General features: G+C 35.0%; 1 protein-coding gene across 2 annotated transcripts in view; it reads right to left on the minus strand.

Annotated features, from left to right (window-relative positions):
- LOC126825693 (galactose-3-O-sulfotransferase 2) overlaps positions 1-18,771 on the minus strand; it is a 95,144-nt gene that overhangs the window by 8,707 nt on the left and 67,666 nt on the right. Inside the window, exon 1 of one of the 2 annotated variants that reach the window (XM_050555459.2) lies at positions 5,805-5,923. The exons of the other annotated variant lie outside the window; for it this stretch is intronic. The gene's annotated coding sequence lies outside the window, so the exon portion shown is untranslated. Of the gene's footprint in view, positions 1-5,804; positions 5,924-18,771 lie in introns of those variants that run through there. 2 annotated transcript variants of the gene reach the window in all.

Raw genomic sequence — 18,771 nt, forward strand, 5'->3', positions numbered from 1 at the left:
AAGGGTTGAGACATAATCATGATTTTAATATAAAAACAAACACGCTAAAACTCTGATTTGGTAAACAACTATTCTAGAATTCTAATCTAATGTTTCCATCCGATGTTTAGTATTTTAATTAATTGTTATTAATATAGGACATCATGTTGTCTAATCGCTTGAGAATTTTGTTCTCTCGAGAGCACAGTGACCCCGTGAGCAAGTCTCTATATTCTTATAAAAATCAGACAATTATATCACAAATTAACAGTCACTATTCCTTTTCATTTAAAAAACATAAGATGTCTAAGGGAATCAAGAAAACAAATCTAGTTTTGCGCCTTGTTTTGCCTGTCCACTGTCTGCCGTTTCCGGGGTGTTATTAAAAAAAAACAATTATATAAAATAATCCTTCTAATGATTGGAGAAAATTTGCACCAGTTTTCGTAAAAGTAAAGCAAAAATAATTTTAAGAAAAACCATTCTTAAGATTAGTGACAATATGCATCAGTTTTCTTAAAAGTAAAGCAAACATATATATGGAGAAACTGAACCACCCTGTTACACACCGCTTTTGTTCTCAAGAGAGGGAGAGAGAGAGAGAAAGAGAGAGAGGAGGAGGGAGAGAGAGGGAGGAGAGAGAGAAATTAATTAGAATTACCAATTAAAATTTAGAATTATAAATTAAAATTAAAAATTATTAGATCAATTATTAGTTCAAATTAAAAATTATTAATTCAAATTAAGAATTATTAATTCAAATTAAGAATTATTAATTCAAATTAAGAATTATTAATTCAAATTAAGAATTATTAATTCAAATTGAGAGTTATTAATTTAAATGGAGAATTAATAATTGGAATTAAGGATTATTAATTCGAATTAAGATTTATTGATTCAAATTAACAAATTATCGATTCGAATTAAGAATTACCGATTCGAATTAAGAATTACCGATTCGAATTAAGAATTACCGATTCGAATTACTCTTCAAAATTCATAACTATTTTTTTTCAAATTCAAAATTATTTTTCAAAATTCAAAATTTATTTATCCAAATCAAAATTATTTATCAAAATCAAAATTATTTATCAAAATCAAAATTATTTTTCAAAAATCAAAATTATTTTTTAAAAATTCAAAAACCAAAACTATTTTTCAAAATTCAAAAAAGATCCCTTGACAGTTGAGTTCGATATAACAGTAGGCCGTAGTGCCGCTGTCCGGGCAAAATTTCCCTCATAGCAAACTGTATGGCGTATGCCCGTCTTCATTAGCCAAGTTCGGAGCAGAACAGTAGGACGTTTAAACCCCATTTCATTTCACAAATCTTTCAATCCTCTTTTCAATTAATACAACACAATAACGCCCTTGTTTACTTTATAACACATGAAGAGAACCCAGATACTTTCCTATTAACGTCAGCTTTCGTCAGTTAATTGGGTTTTTTTTATACTACTTCAGATTGATTTAAAAGGATGCAAGCGGTGTTGTTTATCCGTTAAACTAGTAGAATAATATAGGATATCATGTTGTATAATCGCTTGAGAATTTTGTTCTCTCGAGAGCACGGTGACCCAGTGAACAAGTCTCTATATTCTTATAAAAATCAGACAATTTTATCACAAATTAACAATCACTATTCCTTTTCATTTAACAAACATAGGATGTCTAAGGGAATCAAGAAAACAAATCCAGTTCTAAAGATTGGAGACAATTTGCGGTGTATTTCCGCGAAGGCGCAGTTACAGAGCGTGACCAAAATTAATCCTTCCCACGAAGGCGCAAATATCGACTTGTCGCCTTTCGTTTGAAGAGAGGCATGTTGCTATTAGGACCCAATTAACGGTGTTAAAGAATTTATGAATTTATGTTTACTCTGAATTTTATTCACCAATTGGCAACTAATGATTAAAATCATCAAATTATCCAAGTATTCAATATGAATCTTAATTTGGAGACGAGAGAGCGATGGGGTTTAACGTCCACTCGACACAAACTAGGTCATTTCGAGACTAACATATGGTTCAATTTTATTTCAACAACTCGGTTGCGTGCAGGGGTCTTTAGCAGTGGGGGGAAACCGGAGGACCCGGAGAAAACCCACAAGGTTGGACAGGCGACCCTACTCCTTGTCACGTACAACCGGGGATTCGAAACCACGCCAGTTGACTCAATGATAGGCCTTATGATACAGCACGCACGTGCTAACCATTCGGCCATCCAACCCCCCAATTTGGAGACGAACACAGAATGTAGGTCTACAAGTGCAATATAGAGAAGATGAAGAAATACAGAAGGTGGTATGGAGGTTTGCAGCTTTACCGATGGTACCAGTAGAAAGGGTAGGTATATTATATTATGTCTTGTTGTATTGGCCTTCGACTTCTCTTATTGGAGTAGACGTGGAACGTTTTGACCACTGTGGTCACCACATTGGTATTTGTTATCAAATTTATTTACCAAGCATATTTTACTTGCAGGTTGAAGATGTCTACCTTTACATTTTAGCAGAAATGCCAGCCAATCCAAAAGTAAAAAAATTGGCCGACTACATAACAAATCAATGGTTCGAGGGTTAATTTGCAACTCATCAGTGGGACTACTACGACACAGAGGAGCACAGAACCAACAACACTCTGGAAGGATGGCATGCGCGAATCAACATCCGAATGTTTTTGAAATGATCACATTTTTACAACAAGAACAAAATATTAATGAGATTAGAATCGTTCATTATGCTGGGGGACAGAAACCACCAAGGAAGAGATATAAATATGCTCAAATCCAAAGCCAGCTCCAGGAATTAAATGGAAGACACGAGGAAGAGAAATTGACTTTAGTCGATTATTTAGACAGGGTGTCTTATTTGGCGAAATTAAATTAATCTTTGTTATAGTGTAGTTATGTTTTTATTTCTTATGCCAAAAATGATGCTAAAATGTCGGTTAATTAGTTACATTGGGGATTATGAAAGTGTAAATTCTGATCATAACAATCTATAACACTATTGTTACGTTTTTAATCCATTTTAATCCCTAGGCTCTGGATTCCGTTTAATCCGTTACAGTCAATAACTGCGCTTCGTGGGAATAAACCCAATTTGCACCAGTTTTCGTAAAAGTAAAGCAAAAATAATTTTAAAAAATAAGATAAGTGACAATATGCATCAGTTTTCTTAAAAGTTAAGCAAAAATATATATGGAGAAACTGAATCACCCTGTTACACACCGCTTTTGTTCTCAAGAGAGAGAGAAAGAGAGAGAAGGGGAGAGAGAGAGAAATTAGAATTTGAATTATTAATTCAAATTAAGAATTATTAATTCAAATTAAGAATTATTAATTCAAATTAAGAATCATTAATTCAAATTAAGAATCATTAATTCAAATTAAGAATTATTAATTCAAATTGAGAATTAATAATTCGAATTAAGGATTATTAATTCAAATTAAGGATTATTAATTCAAATTAAGGATTATTAATTCGAATTAAGGATTATTAATTCGATTTAAGGATTATTAATTCGATTTAAGGATTATTAATTCAAATTAAGAATTATTGATTAAATTAACAAATTATCGATTCGAATTAAGAATTATCGATTCGAATTACTCTTCAAAATTCATAACTATTTTTTTTCAAAATTCAAAATTTATTTATCAAAATCCAAAATTATTTTCCAAAAATCAAAATTATTCAAAAACCAAAATTATTTTTCAAATTTCAAATTATTTTTCAAATTTCAAATTATTTTTCAAATTTCAAATTATTTTTCAAATTTCAAATTATTTTTCAAATTTCAAATTATTTTTCAAAATTCAAAATAATTTTTAAAAAAAAACAAGCATAAATATGAAAGATAAAATTAGAAATAGGAAATCAGAAAAAAGTTCATATTTTAGCTTGCGTGTCTAATAAATTAAAATTATTCATCGTAAAAGTTATATTTTATTTGGTTGAGTAGTTTCTTTTAATTTGTAAAACATAACAAATTATGTGAAAATAATTAAGCTGTTACCAATTTTACACGAATAACCTTTCAACTCCTGTAACTATTGCTTCATTTTAAACTTGTATCATCATTTGATGTGCAAAACTAACATTTATTACATCCAATAAATTAAAACTATTGATCGCCAAAGTGGTATTTTATTTTCATTGTAGTTTTTGTACCCCCTCTGGGGTTTTTAACATGTTTAGATCCTGGTTGTCAATGCTTCATCACTGATTTCAAACATATACCGTGGCGCGTAAATGAGGGTTGACAAAAACGTTCATTCTGTCCAGTTTTTGATCAAATTTGTGTCATGTACATATTCAAAGTAGTTATTTCCATAATCTCATTTCAATATTTTGTTGATAACGAAAAAGGATACGATCTTCACAAAAATGAAGAGTCAAGGCGAAGAACAATCTAAGTCACATTTTTTGTCTTTTCGCATAAAAGGCAAAACAGACTTTTGGACGAAAATGCTTGACGCGAACAGAACAAGGAGTGTGTTTAATTACAACTTCAAAATGATGTTTAATACGAATCATTATTACCTGTACAACAACTGACTTCCACTTTTCAGCCAAATTAAGGTCAAATAAAGGGAACGATGGGCTTGTATTTGTCCGGGAGGGGGGGGGGGGCATTTCAGAAGGGCTTTGTTCGATGTGACTCGGATCGTTTTTACCATGTTCCACAGAAAGCTTATACAATTTGTTACCAGATTGCGCCATTAACTGGGGTTCGGTGAAAAAGTGACTTCAGATAGTTCTTCCCCTGGACTCTTCAAATATGTATTTCCTTTTTTGTCTTATCACGCCTATTTTGTACTTTTTTTATCTTTTCAAATCAAATTTGTACTTTCAAGTTGGAAAGTCCTAAAATCGTTAATTTATTTTTTAAATTAATACAATTCGAAATGTCATTAAAGTGGTCATATTAAAATACATTTAGCCCCTAAAATTGAGTGCGTTGTTGTAAAGCTCCAATTGAACGGAATTGAACGATGTTTAGACTGATATTCGCTTTAGAGATTTAACTTAATATCGTTTTGAAGGGAATTCTAAATTCTTCAAATGACGCTTAGATACAGCCATGCTGATCGCCATTAAAGGGTGTTTTTCATCAGGTAATAGTAAATCGAGGGTACTGTCATGTATACGAATACTTAAGGGCACTCCAACCCGGACACTGTCATGTGTATGAAAATTGGGGGCACTTCAACCCTAACTCTGCCATTAAAAAAAAAAAATACTTGTCGACACGTCCTGTTTTAGAATTAAAACCAATGATTGTTTCCCATAGAACAAGAAAAGAAAAAATCTTAAATCTCGAATAAAAATAACTAAAATATTTTGGGGCGTGGAGGAAATTTAAACCAGTTTTATTGTTATAAGCAAACGCCCATCAAATTGATAGGTGGTCAATCCTCTGAATAGAAGAGAATACAATTTGTGCAATAAGTCCTGGCACTCAAGATAATTCAACGTAAAGTCTCAGCCATCAATCTGGTTAATGGTAAATTCGCCCGAATTCTTCCAGCCTTGTTAATTAACAGAACACGGGTTTAATGGTAAACAATCACTAGTTTATTCTATAAGCACGACGTTTCGACAAGTATTCTCGTATCGTGATTGTTTCCCATAAAATTTGTGGTCCCTGAATGTGTTTCTCAATCGCTAAAATGCCACTGCAAGATTAACCTCTGTAGATAAAGAAGGCCCGGAGAAAACCCACGAGGTTGGACAGGCGACCCTATTCCTTACGATACAGCGCGCGCATGCTAAGAGAACTGGAAGATAAACGAGATTTAAAAGTTAATTATGTACATACCTTCCTGCTACAAGTCGTGTTTCCTCGTCACAATATGTTCAACTACATGGCATTAGTTAAATCCACGTCACAAAACGACACATAATGGCCACACCCGACTGGGTATTTCACGATAAGAGTTTAACTCGGTAAAAAAAAAAAGTTCCCCTCTTCAAACATCAGGTCAATCTGTTGTTAAAGGTGCATCATACCGGATTTAGAGAAATAGCTGGTCGTTCTTGTTAAAACAGATAGGTCAATCCTACCTCGACCAAAATGTTACAGTAGGCCTTGAAACAAGGTTGTCATTATTCTGCATGGCGTCTATGGGACAATCTCGTTTTTGGGTGCAAAAAAGTGTAACTTTTAAATTCTTAGCTGAAAAACTATCGAAAGGCTATGGACGTTGTAGCTGACAATAAACCCCATATTACATAGGCGTACGAGTCGGGAGGGGGGGGGCAGCTGCTCCCTAACTTTCAGGCAATCTGACTTTACGGGCAGACGGGTAAAGTGAAAACAAAAACAAAAATTATTATTTCATTAGTTGGCAAAATAAAGGGCCAGAAATCTAATAAAACACCCAAATTTACTTTTCTTTGAATTGAATACCACGAAGTTTTACTGAATTGACTCTGGATTAATAATAATAATATATTGCATTTGATAATGCGCCACATCCACCCAAGTGAGTGCTCTGTGCATATTTTATTTCAACGAGAAGCAAGAAAACTTATAAACGTTTTCTTGCTTAGAGATGAAATAAAATATGTTATTCACGACAAAACGACAAATGTTCTATTTATTTTATAATTGTGTTATTCATATTCAATCAATAGGAAATTTTCCACAATGGCTGAATTAATGCTACGTATGCAAAACAACGGTTTTATCGTTGGTTAGAAATGTATTGTTTTCTCGACATCTGTCATACAATAACTCCCTGGATGGTGAAAGAAATGTTGTAGTGTTGCTTGTTTTTCATGTTTTTAACACATCGTGTGTATTGTTTGATTCTCTAGAAATATGTACAAATAAACAAAATCAATTTCAAGCCATGTAAAATTTATTATTAAATGGAGAAAACGACGCGGCTAATATTTTGAAAGATTTTTTATTTTATTTCAGTGCTGACCGGGCTACGCATTCCGACTTTCTAGGATCAATTGTTGATTGCAGATTCATTCGTAATCTACATATTTAAAGAGTTTCTAACCAATTGGATGCTTGAATCATCTAATATTGATTCATTTAAGTTTACATGGTTGAAATTGATTTTATCAATTTGAACATTATTGCTAGAGAACAATACACCAGCTGTCTAAAATATACGATAAACAAGCAGCATTATGATATTAATTTCATCATCCCCAAACTTAATATATGACAAATTTCTAGAAAATAATGCAATTATTCCAGGCTCGATTTTCGATCTCAACTTTTAAAATGCAAGAGGTTGGTGTTTCAGGATATTCATTGTGGCCTATTCTCAAAGGTAGATTAAAATATAATGACCTGTTTCAATCTGTTCGTGGATTATAGCGCTTTCTAGAGAAGCTAACATAGAAATATAAGATTACCTAGAAACAGTATGGTATTTTGACCAGGCGTCTGTGTACAACAATTCTGTTTTTCTGCATGATGAAATTCTTTAGTATTCCACAGAAATTTGGGGACCTGTAGGAAATAACGGTCCCAAATATTCTAGTTTCTGTAATGCAAATCCTATAGTTTTTTTCTCTACAAATGTAAGTGAAATTTTCTATAGGAAAATACTATAGTATATTATAGATGTTTAATAGTGTTTTCTGTAGGAAATTCTATGGTTATGTATAGGAATGAATACTGTAACAAATTGGGGAGGGGGTGCGGACGATAAACAAGACACGAATGTCAAGCACTATGTTAGCAGACTCGCTATTCATACCGAGATTAATGAAACACTATTTACATATCTCCATATACATACAATCTAATATACATACATGATAATAATAAATAAATTAAATATCAACAAAAATTAAATATTATACTATGGTGTTATCTAATACTTGAATATAAATGAAACATAATATCCAAAATTAAGCTTGTATGCAAGAGTGTTTATGATTTACTATATCTATTTATTTGCTTATGCAGAATAAATGCAAAACTACAGTAACATACGAGCTGGAATGTAACAATTTTAAATCTTATCTAAAACTTTATAAATTAAAACAGGCCCCGTAGCTAGACTATTATAGTGAGAACTACTAGCTCTTTATCTAATCACCCATAATATATCTTTAATCAATTAAATCAATTGCATATATTATGTGTATGCAATTGATTAACAAATAATCTGCCCTCTGTTAAAGTAGCTAAGTCTCTAACTCAATATCATCCAAAACCTTCGACAATGAAAACACTAATTATTTGTCAATTTTAATCAACATTGGTGTTGTGATCTTACCGGGAAAAGATGGGCTTCTGATATCTAATATTTAAGTCAAAATAAATATTTTACGATTGGTACACGAATCGTGTACCATAATGCGTTTCAGCGCCATTTGTAGCAAGCGACTCGAAGAACGAGGTTAAACATGTTCCACAAGTCATATCAAACGGTGACCTCATATTCTTATCTGGAGAACGTGCGCAATAAATACTATCGGTGTAGACAAGAATAACCAGATACTAGAGATTGCCATTGGATTGAGACTTCTGGCGTATTTCGCCGAACATAACTGCTTTGAAATTAGAGTAAAAACGGAAACGATTGAATGTAAATCAGTTTATTTACATTCATATTACATTATTATATACGTTGCGACCCATTTGTGTCAATTAGTAGGTCCCAAATATTAGCGATTTAGCTCCTTTAAAGTAAGGATAATTTGCACGACCTGATTTACAGACTATCGATCACTTATAGTCAACTATTTTGAAGTAATCCCAAAATTAAAAACAGATAAGCTAATTATTTTCAGTCTGTAAGTTCAGAGTGTTTATATATAAACATAATACACACGCACGCACAAATAACCCATTTTCTTTTTATACTATTAATTCTAGAGCCTGTATATAAAAACATTGACATTAAATGTCCACGTGTATTTTGTCTAGTAATTTTAGAATAGTTCAAAGATATATAAGTTAATTTTGTTTTTGTTATTGTGGGGTATTATATATTATCTTCGAAATCTGTAATTTGGAGTCTTTAAATTGCATAATAAAATCCTTTCATTGCATAGTCATATATCCTATTTTCTTCCCTTTAAAGAAAATACTTATCTTATTTACCTATATCCCATTTTCTTCTTTACAATTTACAATGCTGTATTCCCAGTCTTAATTTCAGAGAAAATAGCACAAATGTATTTATTTTTTAAATCTAAGATTACATATAATTATATTTTCCAGGCCTATATTTCATATTCTTCTTTACAATTCAAAATTATGTATTTTCATTGTTTAATTAATAAAAAAACAGTTCTTATTTATTCTTTAAAAATTTAGACCTTATACCAATTTTTTTTTACTTTTCTGTAATTTCACAGTTAAATATAGAGGGGGGGGACTCAACATGTGTTGTGCACTTAGTTTCTTGTTTGGTCTTTTGGTCAGCATAGTCTGTAATTTTAGAGTCTTTAATTTTACAAATTATAGACTATTCGACCCATGTGTATATGTGTCCAACATTATTTTATTACCTTTTTTTTCGCTGATATTTAAAATGAGATAATATTTTAGTGGATTCTGTATATTGTTATGTATGACAAAAACCCCCATCGCATAGGCCTATATTCTATTTTCTTATGTAAAGAACCCTGCTTATATCCAATTTACAATTCATTATCTTCCATAATAATTTAAGAGAGAGAGAGAGAGAAATGGGGTTTAACATCCACTCGACACAAACTAGGTCATTTCGGAACTAAAACATGGTTCAATTTTATTTCAGTAATTCGCTTGCGCGTAGGGGTCTTTAGTAGTGGGAGGACACTGGAGGACCCGGAGAAAACCCACGAGGTTGGACAGGCGACGCTACTCCCTGTCACTTACAACCGGGGATTCGAAACCACGCCAGTTGACTCATTGACAGACCTTATGATACAGCTCGCACGTTTAATTTAAGAATAAATAATGCAAATTTATTCTTTTAAAAATCCTAAGATGTATATTTGGTCTTGTGGACTCGGCAGTCGGCAATTTGAGAGTCTTTAGGATATCCATTTTCTTTTTATTACTTTCTAGAAGTTATTTTAAAATCAATATGAAAAGTCAACAATTTTGATAATAGCCATCAAAAGTTCATCACGCACAGATTTCAAGTGCCATTTAAAAATATAAGCCATCAAATACACAAGATGGACTTTAATGTATGTTATAGTAGGGTAATTGAAGTTTAATTATCAAACTTTTTCAGAATTTTAACCTCTGTCCCACATGGCCAAAATTGAAGGTGAAAATGGGTATATTTTGTACGTTTTCAGTGTGCATTGAATTTCGAGACTGAATATTTGGAAAAGTATAAATCCCATCGACTCGGAATCTTTTCTAAATTGATATAAGATGTAATATGAATGTAAATAAACTGATTTACATTCAATCGTTTCCGTTTTTACTCTAATTTCAAAGCAGTTATGTTCGGCGAAATACGCCAGAAGTCTCAATCCAATGGCAATCTCTAGTATCTGGTTATTCTTGTCTACACAGATAGTATTTATTGCGCACGTTCTCCAGATAAGAATATGAGGTCACCGTTAGACATGACTTGTGGAACATGTTTAACCCCCCACTCATTCTACAGCACAGTGGATAAGAAACCTTTGAATTTTTATGAGTTTTATTATTTTTCATTTTTCTAATATTATTATCAATTTATCAGTTATATCCACTCTATTTCTTAGAATTATTACACATATAGGTTACTCTAGTCTAATTGTACATTTAATCACACAGACATATAAAGTTAATTACCATTATCTAAACAAACCATGGTATATCATAATTGTATTGTAGGTACTATCCCATTCTGCCGGTAGTATTGTATCTATCATCATAGCTACCTAATTGCTTAACTATACTCAATGGCTACTCTTCACACTTAATTAGTTTTTGTAGAATAAACCCCTTTGATCTTGTTGTTGTCCTGTATGGTTTCATGAATTGTTGTTACAGTTTTCTGTATATATTGATCTCATTATTCTTGTATTACTGTATTAGCTTGATAACGTTGAGAGAATACTCTTCGAAACGTCGCCCAAATAAATAAGTAGCTGTTTTCCATAAGTATGTGTTTTTTGTGTAATGTTTAACCTCGTTCTTCGAGTCGCTTGCTACAAATTGCGCTGAAACGCATTATGGTACACGATTCGTGTACCAATCGTAAAATGTTTATTTTGACTTAAATATTAGATATCAGAAGCCCATCTTTTTCCGGTAAGATCACAACACCAATGTTGATTAAAATTGACAAATAATTCGTGTTTTCATTGTCGAAGGTTTTGGATGATATTGAGTTAGAGACTTAGCTACTTTAACAGAGGGCAGATTATTTGTTAATCAATTGCATACACATAATATATGCAATTGATTTAATTGATTAAAGATATATTATGGGTGATTAGATAAAGAGCTAGTAGTTCTCACTATAATAGTTAAAAACTAGATAATGTAAAGGGAATTTACTGAAAATTTCATTCAAATTGATCCAGTCCGAACCGAGATTTTAGCGATTTAATTTTCGGCCTAGCCTCGATCATCATTACTAAATTCGGTACGATAAAAAATCTTGAAGTTGACCTTATCAACTAGATCTAACCCCCTGTAGGTGATTGTAGAGACCTAGCGAATATTCACTGTTGATCAGTGTGCTTGTGACCTTGACGAAATCTGCAGATGGCCTTAACATTTAAACCAAACATGACGGACGTCTTTAATAACTAGACCGCGCGCAGACGCTAAATTGGTGACTTTACAATGTAAACAAAAGGCAGGCGGCGATTCATACCAAAGCTTTATTTTTCTATAGTGCTAATGGAATAATAACGAGTTGAAAATATAAACTCGATTCAGTGATCCAGCTCTGTGTAATAAGTAGAATACGCCAACAGTGAAGCTGGTGTCCCCCGCCAAAATCCCAAAATAAATAGATGTCACATATTAATTTATCGCAAATTTATTTTTTTTCAAAAGTATCAAGCAATCAAACAGATTATCAATTATACACTTAGTGTCATCACTATCGATCAGATAGAATCAAAGTTATCTTGTCCCAAAGCATCGACTAATGAATTAATTGCTTTGTTCTGATTTGCTTTAGCTCGAAATGTTAATCATTAAACTCGGTCAAGACATTCACCTAATGAACATCTACATCAAGTTTAAACATTCTACTTCAATTAAAAGCAGAGTTGTTATGTTCCAAAGCCTAAGCAGAAAATTCTCATCATCGAATTTAGTCAAGATAATGATGTAATGAATCTATACTCGGAGTTTCATCACTCTCGCTTAATTATAACCAAAGTTATCGTGCCCCAAAGCATCAACCAATCAGACTGCTTATCTCTGCTTACGGTAAACAGACAATGTTTATCTTCGATTTCCATCCAGACATCGACCTAATAAACACTTATACCAAGTTTGAACATTCTACCTTAATTAGAGTTATTGTGTTCCAAAGTCTCGACCAATCAAATTGTTTATCGCTCTGCTTACCCTGAGCAGAAAATGCTCATTGTCGAACTTAGTCAAGGTATTGATGTAATAAAACTATACACCAAGTTTCATCACTCTCACTTAAATAGAACTAAGTTATCGTGTCCCAAAGCATCAACCAATCATATTGCTTATCTCTGCTTACCCTAAGCAGAAAATGTTCATCTTCGAACTCCATCAAGGCATTGACCTTATAAACACCTACACCAAGTTTGAACATTCTAGCTCAATTAAAAGGTGAGTTATTGTGTTCCAAAGTCTCGGCCAATCAAATTGCTTATCGCTCTGCTTACCCTGAGCAGAAAATGCTCATTATCGAACTTAGTCAAGGTATTGATGTAATGAATCTATACACCAAGTTTCATCACTCTGACTTAATTTGAACTAAAGTTATCGTGTCCCAAAGCATCAACCAATCAAATTGCTTATCTCTGCTTACCCTAAGCCGAAAATGCTCATCTTCGAACCCCATCAAGGCATTGACCTAATAAACACCTACACCAAGTTTGAACATTCTAGCTCAATTAGAAGGAGAGTTATTGTGTCCCAAAAAGTGTGACAGACAGACAGACGGACGAACCCATTTTAATAGTCCCCTGCTTTCTTCGAAAGGCGGGGGACAATTAATGAGGTAAACAATGTCAAAATAGAAGGGACAAATTTTGTGTGAATGGGTGCACCTAAATTGCAACGGTAATCTAGTCAACTAGTAATGTTTGAAAACAAAAATCCCTGTTATGAGTATGTTGGTCTAAGAAATTAAGAGCTTGTTACGAAGATTTTGATAAATTATATTATTGATTGTCATACGAATAACATTAGTCAAACAGTTGGTAAGAAGTTATCAGAAGCATAGTTTGTTTCAGAAATACGTAAAAAAAAACCTTTAAATTATGAAAGGCGATCTATTGTACTTAAGAATTTTTACTTGTTGCATATGTAATCCCAGTAGAAATTAAAACGTATTTTACTCATGTTATAAGTATTTTCTGACCATCAGAATTTTGCAAAACCATTCCCCAGACCGCAACGTCCAGTAAATGTCATTTCAGAGTCCAACTAATCGCCCCCGTTAGACAAGGTCACCTCGGACCTAGTCCCTAAAAATTAAAAGCTCAGTTACATAATCTAACGCTCAATTCTATATATTATGTCATTATTTTTCAACTCCCCTGTCTTATACAATCTCATCACTATCATATTCACAGTTACAGTGAATCGCCCAGTTAGTAGTACCATTAGTGAGTGGGGTGACATACCTTAATTGTTATAAAACAGGCGAAATTGATTTTGATCCCATTTGTCTACCCTTGTAATGCATTCGATAATATTTATCCATTTTTGTGAAGAAAATCGATGAATTAATTTTATTTTATCAAAAAAAGCACATGAACAAAAAACATCGCTGATTTTATCACTGATTTACAGGGGATGTAACTCTGTATGTATTATTGTAAGAGGCGCTAAAACGTCTGTTTAATAAAACAAAAGTGGCAATGGAAAAGAGATACTAGATGATCGTGACAAAACTCGGTACTTTCATTTTATTCAATCAGTATCAAATAATGTGTCGTTACGCGTGAAAACAATGATCAGGTTAGTCGTTTAATAATACAAAAGATTGATAAACAGATAAACCAGGGTTGATTGTTATTTTTACATTTCTTTTTGCCTGATCAGTGGGGTCCAGTTAATTAACTACTACTCACGGGATTAGCGGGAGTGTTAAAAAGAAAGAACGACAAGGTGCTATCATTCAACAATGGCCGTTGAATGGGCGATGTTTTGTTGAATTTATTAGTAAAATAGTGACCGCTGACCGCGTTAGAGGAGTGACCGTTGAAACAGTATAATTTTTACGGGGGGAATTAATCGTGATGCCCGTTGCACGCGTTGAACAGGTGCGTGTTTAGTAGAGGTTAAATTACTTAAAAATCGCTCGGGGGGATTTTTTGGTGCTCGTTGAAGCAAGTGTTCGCTGATTAGGAGTGCACGCCGGAGCAAGTTATACTGTATATACTGCTGGAAAGTATGTTTATTGCTTGCTACAGAATGTAAATTTTTTTCTGGCACATTTATATACTGAGCGCCATGGAAAACGCATCACTTTTTTTTGCCAAATATTTTATTACTAGGTGGTTTTGTATGTATAATATTATGCCATACTATGAACTATTGTTTCACACAATGCTCCCAAACGCAAAAAATATCGCCCCGTGTGCAAAAAAAAATAAAATTGCACGAGATGCACATGAAAAACCCAATATTCACGTGCAGCATTGTGTGTGAGCCCTTTAAAAGCATGTTTTCAACTTGATGTGCAGTACATGAACTGTGAAACGTCAATCTGTCGTAATTTGTTGTTGGACGTGTGAAGGAATCGAGCTAGAGATGCCGAGACTTACAGTAAATCAACGGAATGAAGCCATGGGAATTCCAGGGCTGGCATGTCTACACGTGCTATTGCCAGACACTTCAATTGCCATCAGTCCACTATTGTAAGGTTGGTGGAACGTGTTCGAGTTACTGGATCAACAGGTGACCGTCAACCTCCTGGTCCACAACGCGTTACAACCCAGGCTCAAGACCGGTACATCCGGGTCACTCATCTGCGTGACAGATTCCGCCCAGCGACTCGAACAGGTGCAGCAGTCGTCGGAAGACAAGGACCAGTAAGTGCCAACACCGTAAGACGTCGTCTAAGAGAAGTAGGACTCCGTGCACGACAACCTTATGTTGGAGCTATCCTCAGGGATCATCACCGCCAGCGGCGTTTGATATGGGCTCAAGGACACCAGACATGGAGAAGAGTAGACTGGCAAAGTGTGCTCTTCAGTGATGAGAGTCGCTTTCATCTTTATCACGCTGATGGCCGTCAACGTGTGTGGAGACGTCTTGGGGAACGTCTTGCAGACTGCTGCGTCTTCGAAACGAATCGATGGGGTGGGGGAAGTGTAAGGGTGTGGAGAGGCTTCACCTTTCATCACCAGACCCCCCTACACATTTGCAGGGGTCGCGTTAATGCCGTAGCCTACCGTGATGATGTCTTGCAACCAATTGTTGTTCCGATGTTTCGAGCGCACCCACAACGTCAGCACTTCCAACAGGATAATGCACGTCCGCATACCGCCCGTTTTAGTATGGACTACCTGGAGGCTAACAACATCAATGTCTTGGACTGGCCAGCCATGTCTCCGGACATGGCACCGATAGAACATATCTGGGATGAGATTGGAGGCCGTCTGTATCGGAGACCACAGATGCACACCATTGCTGCTTTTGTCTAAGAATGGAACAATTTGCCCCAGGCCTTCTTTCAAACATTGGTAAATTCCATTTCCGTGGAGGACACACGCGCTACTGACATCTGTGTCGTACTTTTGGTTTTGACCCCTCTGACTTTGTACCGTTGATTACAGATTAAACATCCATAAGTGTACAAATGTGTTGTTATTGATGTGTTCCCATTTGAATATTGTTCACAATAAGAAGCAAAATAAATAAGATATGTTTACAGGATCATTTTGTTATACGAAAAACTAAGTGATGCGTTTTCCATGGCGCCCAGTAAAATTTGAATAGCACTAACCTGTATCAAAGGAGGCGGGCGTGTGTGTGGGGGGGGGGGTGTATTTAACGTCAAAATACGGGCCATAACACGAAATACAAGATATCGCGATGCATCCCAGTAAAAAGGTCCAAATACATTTTCATACAGAAAACAGATTTAATTTGGATCGTTTGAACTATATTTAGAGGGGGAGGGGGGTATTTAAAAGTCAAAATACGCATCTTAAAACAAAATTCCAGTTATCGTACAATGCTTCACCAGAAAGTGTTTGTCTATCGCTCTTTGAATATACGAGTATTAGCTATTTCACTGGCACATCCATAATTACATGATTCAGAACAGATAAGGTCCTCTTTCGTTTGTCAAAATAATTATGTTGCTATCAAAATTTAAAATGATTTCATTCATTTCAATAATATGCAGATTGAAGCTGACATATCAGATTACCACTACTGAAGAAACGTACATATTTTAATCTACTCATATTGTTATGGGAATATGGGTTTATAGTGAAATATTTCATTAGGTTGATAAAGAAGATATAATTACTGTAGAAACTCTTTATTAATGTCTGCCATCTAATTAAAAATGTATATTTCTTCTTTAGTAATTAGGGGGGTTGGATGGCTGAATGGTTAGCGTGCGCGCGCTGTATCATAAAGTCTGTTATTGAGTCGACTGGTGTGGTTTCGAATCCCCGGTTGTACGTGACAAGGAGTAGGGTCGCCTGTCCAACCTCGTGAGTTTTCTCCGGGTCCCCCGGTTTCCTCCCACTGCTAAAGACCCCTATGCGCAAGCGAAATATTGAAATAAAATTGAACCAGGTGTTAGTCCCGAAATGACCTAGTTTGTGTCGAGTGGACGTTAAACCCCATCTCTCTCTCTCTCTCTCTCTCTCTTTAGTAATTAATATAATTAATACTCTTTATCGGCGTTCAGTTGTCACGGGTTCTTTTACGTGCAAGAAAAAATGAACACGAGCCCGTGTTTTTGGTCCCATCCGAAGGACTAGACGCTATCACTCACCGACCTGTCTTATTGACAAGGGAAAGCACGTTAGAAGAACACAGTCATGCATTATAATCGCAGCTTAATTAATCTCCACATTTACAGCCACGATGCGAATTTCTTGACTCCCTATAGGACAAACCTAACTAAAACGATTGATCTGCTGAACAGTGGTGGTTCATTCCATCTACCTTTTAAATATCATCCAGGAAATGGGACTTCGGCAATCGATAGTGGGTACTACCCGCTTCATATAGCACAATCGGGCATAACGGTCCTCTCCTCATACGGGGTGTTATACGAGTACAAATTACACTAATACGAGGTAGAGTGTGGTCTCCAGCCATTGTGAAGCACAGAGAAGATCCTATAATCCTGGAAATATTGTTACATATGTACAAGATATTGTAGTATGTGATTGCAGAGTTTGGATGAACTCACTTTTCGTATCATTGAACTATGAAGTACTGAAGTTGGAGGCAAAAAACCCAAGGTTTGTCTTTTGTCGGTTTTGTTTAGCGTGTAGTGCGGTCCCTATGAACTTACTAGATTAAAGGGTAACGCAACCCTACTAGCAAAGTGGAGTTACCCCCCTTTACCCATAACGACTATTGTACAGCAGCAGGATTCTTTTTCTTAATATGGGATGCATCTTGTTCTTTAGTGGTTAGAACTATTTTTGGATTCCACAGCAAACTTCACAAAGGCTGCAATATACCGTTATAAAAAATGGTTGATACAGTCTCACACACTTAAAGGACAATATTGGTGTCAGTCATTATCACATATGTGATAGAACTGGTTAAACACGTTCCAAATATAATTTTAACTCGGAGATCATTGCTACGATAGAGCGTAATGTCCGAAGTGAGGAAACACGAGTTATCCCTCTATATAACTGACTGAAGTGACGAGTGATAACAGATACACAGGCGAATTTCTGCTCACTAATAATTCCTTCGAATACCAAAAGTTGTTATATGAGACTGTAAGAGGATATCTGACAATTCAATAAAGTAATTGAATGTCATTAGATAAGAGAAAACGAGAAAATAGAAATAGTCCGTACATTCCCCTCTGTTTATTCATTCTATACTTAATAAAAACATGGTAATGCACAGACTTTTTCTATTTGTCTTTCGTGTTCTCTTACCTAGTGACAGTCAATTCTTTGTATGAATTGTCAGATATCCTCTCACAGTTTCACACAACAACTTTTACGTGCACGCCCTCCGTTCTGCACCACTGATCAGGGGAAATTTCAGATTTCTAGATAAAAAGAACGCTTTTAATAATGACCGATAATCCAGCTACACCCGTGCGTTACTTCTATCCATATCGTATAATAAACGAAATGAAATGGGGTTTAACGTCCTACTGTTCTGCTCCCAACCTGGGCTAATGAAGACGCCATACAGTGTGCTATGAGGGAAATTTTGCCCGGGCAGCGGCGCTACGGCCTACTCTTATATCGAATTCCAACTGCCAAGGGATCTTTTACGTGCACGCCAATGTGTATACGGGACCTCGGTTTTTCGTCTCATCCGAATGACTAGACAGCTGTCCTTGCCAGGCCCTCCGTCCTGCATCACTGACAAGGGGAAACCACGCCGGAAAATCTGGATGAACTTTCTCGGCCAATGCAGGGATCGAACACCCGACCTCCAGGCTAGCGAGCCAGCGTCTTACCCACTTAGCCACCGTGAT

This window comes from Patella vulgata, chromosome 1, assembly GCF_932274485.2.
Source record: "Patella vulgata chromosome 1, xgPatVulg1.2, whole genome shotgun sequence".
In the NCBI taxonomy this organism is placed as follows: domain Eukaryota; kingdom Metazoa; phylum Mollusca; class Gastropoda; family Patellidae; genus Patella; species Patella vulgata.